This window comes from Triticum aestivum, chromosome 5A (genome assembly GCF_018294505.1).
Source record: "Triticum aestivum cultivar Chinese Spring chromosome 5A, IWGSC CS RefSeq v2.1, whole genome shotgun sequence".
NCBI lineage: Eukaryota > Viridiplantae > Streptophyta > Magnoliopsida > Poales > Poaceae > Triticum > Triticum aestivum.
Window position 1 is genome coordinate 435,027,951 of NC_057806.1, and position 6,567 is coordinate 435,034,517.

Here is a 6,567-nt window from a genome sequence, read left to right on the forward strand (position 1 = left end):
TGAGACAGCCTACGATTAAAACCAACCCTCGAGTTGCCCCAAGGTGGCTGCGCAGTCTACTCGGTTCGGACCAACACTCAGAGGAGCACTGGCCCGGGAGGGGTTTAAAATAAAGATGACCCTCGGCTGGCCGGCCCAAGGGAAAAAGAGGCTAGGTGGCGAATGGTAAAACCAAGGTTGGGCCTTGCTGGAGGAGTTTTATTCAAGGCAAACTGTCAAGGGGTTCCCATTGTAACCCAATCGCGTAAGGAACACAAAATCAAGGAACATAACACCGGTATGACGGAAACTAGGGCAGCAAGAGTGGAACAAAACACCACGCATAAGGCCGAGCCTTCCACCCTTTACCAAGTGTATAGATGCATTAAATAAATAAGATATATTGTGATATACCAACAATAATCATGTTCCAACAAGGAACAAACTCCAATCTCCACCTGCAACTAACGACGCTATAAGAGGGGCTGAGCAAAGCAGTAACATAGCCAAACAACGGTTTGCTAGGACAAGGTGGGTTAGAGGTTTGACATGGAAATATGGGAGGCATGATAAACAAGTGGTAGGTATCGTAGCATAGGCATAGCAAAAGAGCGAGCATCTAGCAAGCAAAGATACAAGTGATTTCGAGGGTATGGTCATCTTGCCTGCAAAGTTCTCCGAGAAGATGAAAGCTTGATCCTCGCAAACGTACTCAACGGGTTACCTCGCACACGAACTCGTCTCCCGGCTCTACCCAAGGCAAGAACACAAGCAAAGGAAACAACAATCAACCACGGTGCAATGCGCAAGCATCATGATGAAAAACATGGCATGATATGCGGGATGTGATATGCAATGCATATGCATACTCCGGAAGGGAAAGGTTGAACTAGGCCGCAACTTGTAAAACCAAGAGTGCCACTGGAAAGAGGAGTTGATTTCGGTCAAAATCGATATAAAGATCACCGGAATCGGATGCACGGTTTGCAAATGACAAGCAAAACAATAATGACACAAAGCTGCGATTAACAGCAGGAGGCCATCTAGATGCATCAAGAACGACAAGCTACTGCACTCTAACATAGCAACAAAGCACATGCCAGGGATCCACTCAAGATGCTTGACAAAAGATGAACACTAAGCTACGGCTAATTCACTCAATAGCAGGTTCAAACAAGCATGGCAAAAGTGCAAAAGATATCAGGTTACCGACTTAGTGAAATTAACAACATGTCAGGAATTTAACATCAGGAAGCAATGTTTAGAGCAAGATAACACATGCTACAGGAACATATCATGGCAAAGCAAGGCATGGCATGAAGCTACTCAAAGCATACGACAAAAGTCCCTTACTGACCATAAGCCAAAAGGGATCAGAAAATACAATGGCAACCATGTGAACATAGCAATTATCGTTAACAGATTCAGACTTAGTAGAAAACTGGAATATGGCAAAACAGATATTAAGTAGGCATGTTTACGAGCTCGATGCACTCACCACAAGGCATTGCATGATAAACTAAGCATACACCCAGCAAGTAGACATGGCATAGAAGCTAGACATGGCAAGAATAACATCATAGCATGCACGGATCAACTACAACAACCTCGGCAAAAATGCTTAACACGTAAACATTCTGCCAAGAAAATTTTATAGCAAAAGTAGAGCTCGATTGAGTCAAGCTCGGGTGCTCCATAATTGCAAACAAAGACATGGATGGATAGACCACTACAACATCTACAAAACATCCTTACTGATCATGCTCAAAAGAGGCATGGATCACTCGGTAGCAACAAGAATACATGGCATAAAAATATTAACAGGGCAAAGACTTGGAAGATTTCTAAGTCCCTGAAATCAGCAACATCACGAGAGCTACTTTGCATGCTTGTGCTAGTAACCACATGGATCACAAAAAATACATGCCATACACCCCTGTTAAGATGGCATGGCATACTTCAAAACACATGTAGGTCTCATGTTCATAGGAGGCACACATTAATCATGGCAACAATGACAAAAGATCAGATGCCGATATGAATCTAAAACTAACAGAAACTAGCACTCTTTCAACAGCATTTATGGCATCAAGATGAGCTCAAATGAACATGATGCAATGAGATGAAATGAAGTACTCGTCGAGGCGAACAATTCAATATGCTACACACCCGAAATGGAGCCACGGTTGCAGAGTTATGACATGATGAAGAATGCCAAAAATTACTAGAAGTTAGGCGAAAAAGTCAACCTCCGAGATTCCAAATCTGGATATGAGGCGGTGCGCGAACCGAGGTTTGCCGGAGATGTGGCCGGAGAGGAAGGAGATGGTGGTTGGCGTGGTCGGGGTCACCGGATCCGGCAGAGTCCGGCGATGAGGCGGCCTCGGGCGCGTCACACAGCGGCCGACGACGCGGGTCGACGAGATGCCGGAGCCAGGGCGTGGCGGCGCTCCGGCAGCGGCGCAGGCCGGCGTCTCGGCAAGCTGGGGCGGAGCTGCAATGGCACAGCGGCAGCAGAGCGCGCCGGCGAGAGGCGAGGCGGCGGGTGCGGACACACGCCTGCGGGCGGCGGCGGCGACGACCGGGCCCGCGCGGGCCGGATCTGGGCCCCGCGGGCCGCGCGGCGGGGGAGGCGCGAACGAGACAGATGGCGGACCCTCATTGGGCGCGGGAGGCGGCGGCGCTGACGTGTCGCCTTTGGATTGGCCAGAGCGACGTGGCGGCGGGGTGGACATGTCCGGCGACGGGATGGACATGTCCGGCAGCGCGAGAGGAGCGGGGCTAGGGTTTGATCTACGCGGAAACTTCGGGGAGAGCCATGTATTTATAGGTAGAGGAAGCTAGGAGGCTCCAAATGAGGTGCAGTTTTCGGCCACACGATCGTGATCGAACAACCGAGAGGATGGAGGAGGTTTAGGTGGGTTTTGGGCCACTTTGGAGGGGTGTTGGGCTGCAACACACACGAGGCCTTCTCGGTTCCTCGGTTAACCGTTGGAGTATCAAACGAAGTCCAAATGGCACGAAACTTGACAGGCGGTCTACCGGTAGTAAACCAAGGACGCATGACAAGTCTCGGTCCAATCCGAGAACGTTTAACACCCAGACACGAAAAGAGGTAGAAAAGGACACCGGAGGACATAGGAGCGCCGGATTGCAAAATGGACAATGGGGAAAATGCTCGGATGCATGAGACAAACATGTATGCAAATGCAATGCACATGATGACATGATATGAAATGCATGACACGCAAGAAAATGACAAGGCAACAACAGCGAATAACTGGAAGACACCTGGCACAACGGTCTCGGGGCGTTACACATAGTTGCCGAGCATACCAATGCAACATATAAATTTGATCCCATAATAGTTTCCCCTTTTGATTCAAGCGATAATCCCTAAAGTATTCGCGTTGATCCAACGTATCTCCCATTATATAATTGAATGGGGTTTTCTCAGGATTATTAAAGTAGTGCATAATATCTTTCACATAATGAGCATCGAGGGTTTTAGGTGGTTCCCCATCTCCATGAGTCGCAAGTAAACCTAATTTTTTTGGTATTTCGTGTTCCATATCCATAACTAAAGATAGAGAACAACTTAGAACGAAAATAGAAATTACTTAGTGACAAAGCAAACAAGCACACACAAGAATATTCACCCCATGCTATTGCTCCCCGACAACGGCGCCAGAAAAAGGTCTTGATAACCCACAAGTATAGGCCATCAATTGTAGCCTCTTTTGATAAGTAAGAGTGTCGAACCCAACATGGAGATAAAGGTAGAACAAATATTCCCTCAAGTTCTATCGACCACCGATACAACTCTACGCACGCTTAACATTCGCTTTACCTAGAACAAGTATGAAACTAGAAGTACTTTGTAGGTGTAACGGGATAGGTTTGCAAGAATATAAAGAGCACGTAAATAAAAACTAGGGGCTGTTTTAGGTAAAGAAGCAATAAGGTTAGTATAGCGAGTGTGGGAAAGTGGTGGTAGGAGTTGTGAAATTGTCCCTACGCAATTGACTACTTTACTAGACCGGTAGCAAGTTTTATGTGGGAGAGGCCACTGCTAGCATGTCATCGCTGACTTCGAATTCTATGCACTTATGATTGGAACTATTAGCAAGCATCCGCAACTACTAACGTTCATTAAGGTAAAACCCAACCATAGCATTAAGATATATTGGTCCCCCTTCAATCCCGTATGCATCAATTTCTATGCTAGGTTGAAGCTTCTGTCACTCTTGCCCTCCAATACATAGTCCTATCAACATACAACTAACCCTATGGTGTGATCCACGCGCATGCTCATATGATGGGCACCAAAGGACAGCAACATAACCACAAGCAAATTAAACCAATGATAGCAATTCACCAATTACCGATAGGACAACGAAAATCTACTCAGACATCATAGGATGGCAACACATCATTGGATAATAATATGAAGCATAAAGCACCATGTTCAAGTAGAGGGTACAGCGGGTTGCGGGAGAGTGGACCACTATAGATAGATGGGGGAATGTGATGAAGATGTTGGTGAAGATGACAGAGGTGTTGGTATAGATCGCCGTCACACGATGACGGCCCCGGCGGCGTTCCGGCGCCACCGGGGCAGAGGGGGGGAGAGCCCCCCCCCCTTCTTCTTCTTCCTTGACCTTCTACCTAGATGGGAGAAGGGTTTCCCCTCTGGTCCATGGCCTCCATGGAGGCGGAGGGGCGAGATCCGCTCCGAGATTGGATATGTCTCTCTTTGTTTCTGCGTTCCAGATTCTGCCCTTTCACCGTTTCTTAAATTCCCAGAGATCCGTAACTCCGATTTGGCTGAAATTTTAACATGATTTCTATCCGGATATTGGCTTTCTTGCGGCGAAAGAAGGGCACCAAACTCCTTATGGGGTGGCCACGACGGTCCAGGGCGCGCCTAACCCCCTGGGGCGCGCCCCCTGCCTCGTGGACCCCTCGGGCATCGTCTCGCGTTCATTCTTATTCCCAAAAATCACATATATTCCAAAAAAATCTCCGTTAATTTTTATCCCATCTGGACTCCATTTGATATGGATTTTTTGCGAAACAAAAAAACATGCAACAAACAGGAACTGGCACTGGGCACTGGATCAATATGTTAGTCCCAAAAATAGTATAAAAAGTTTCCAAAAGTATATGAAAGTTGTATAATATTGGCATGGAACTATCAAAAATTATATATACGACGGAGACGTATCATCCAGCGATCGGTAAACAGTGGGTTTTGGGCTTGCTCTTCTCCGGCATCGTCGTCCATACCGTCAATGTCTTCGAAGCTGTAATTGAGCATGTCAGTTAAGTCCTCGACTGTGGAGATGAAGTGGGTGGTGGGTGGGACGTAAAATTCCCCGCTCTCAGCCCCTAGTCTGGGTTGGGCGTAGTTCAGTCGTTGCTCCTCTATAATAACAAGGGATCACATCAAGTCCAGAGCCTCGCTTAAAGGCGAGGTTTGTCCAGGGAGAAAAGAATTCATGGAGTACGGCGGGAAGGGGACTCCATGGCCGAGCTCACACGATGTTGACTCCGAGGGCTCAGAGCCAGTGTCCGGCTTTATGATGGTTGCCAGCTACATTGCTTCCTCCGATTCTCCCGTACTGGGCTTAGTTGCTGCAGATAGTCCGGCGGGCTTAGAAATCCCGTCTTCGGACCTGGTGACGCGCTTCGGATCTAAGGCCAGAGCGGAGGTTGGGGTCGTGAATCCTTGGAAGATCAAGTCTCCTCGGATATCAGCGACATAATCCAGGCCTCCAAAACTAATCTGGTGACTTGGGGCGTAGCTATCGATCTGCTATAGATGGCCAAGCGAGTAGGCCCGCAGTGCGAAGCTGCCGAATATGAAGATCTGGCCGGGGAGAAAAACCTCCCCCATGGCAGCATCATTGCAGATGATTGATGGAGCCATCAAACCTTCTAGCGGCGACACAGTGGAACTCTCAACGAAAGCACCAATGTCGGTGTCAAAACCGACGGATCTCGGATAGGGGGTCCCGAACTGTGCGTCTAAGGTCGATGGTAAGAGGAGATAGGGACACGATGTTTTACCCAGGTTTGGGCCCTCTTGATGGAGGTAATACCCTATGTCATGCTTGATTGATCTTTATGAGTATGAGGATTACAAGAGTTGATCTACCACGAGATCGTTGTGGCTAAACCCTAGAAGTCAAGCTTGTATGATTGTGATTGTCCTTGTGTCTACGGACTAAACCCTCCGTTTATATAGACACCGGAGGGGACTAGGGCTACACAAAGTCGGTTACAGAGAAAGAAAATAATACATCCGGATGACATGCTTGCCATCCACGCAAAGTAGAGTCCCATCAGGACACGGGAGAAAGTCTTCTTATCTTGTATCTTCATGGCCCAACAGTCCGGCCCATGTCACACATGTCGGACGCCCGAGGACCACTTAATCCAAGACTCCCTTCGCGCCCCCTGGCTTGTGATCCCCACAGGACTCCTCTAACCCTAAACTTTGGCCTATAATTTCCCAAATATTCCCAAACAACCAGAAGCGTCCACCAAAATACTTTTCCGCTGACGTAACCTTCTGTACCCGTG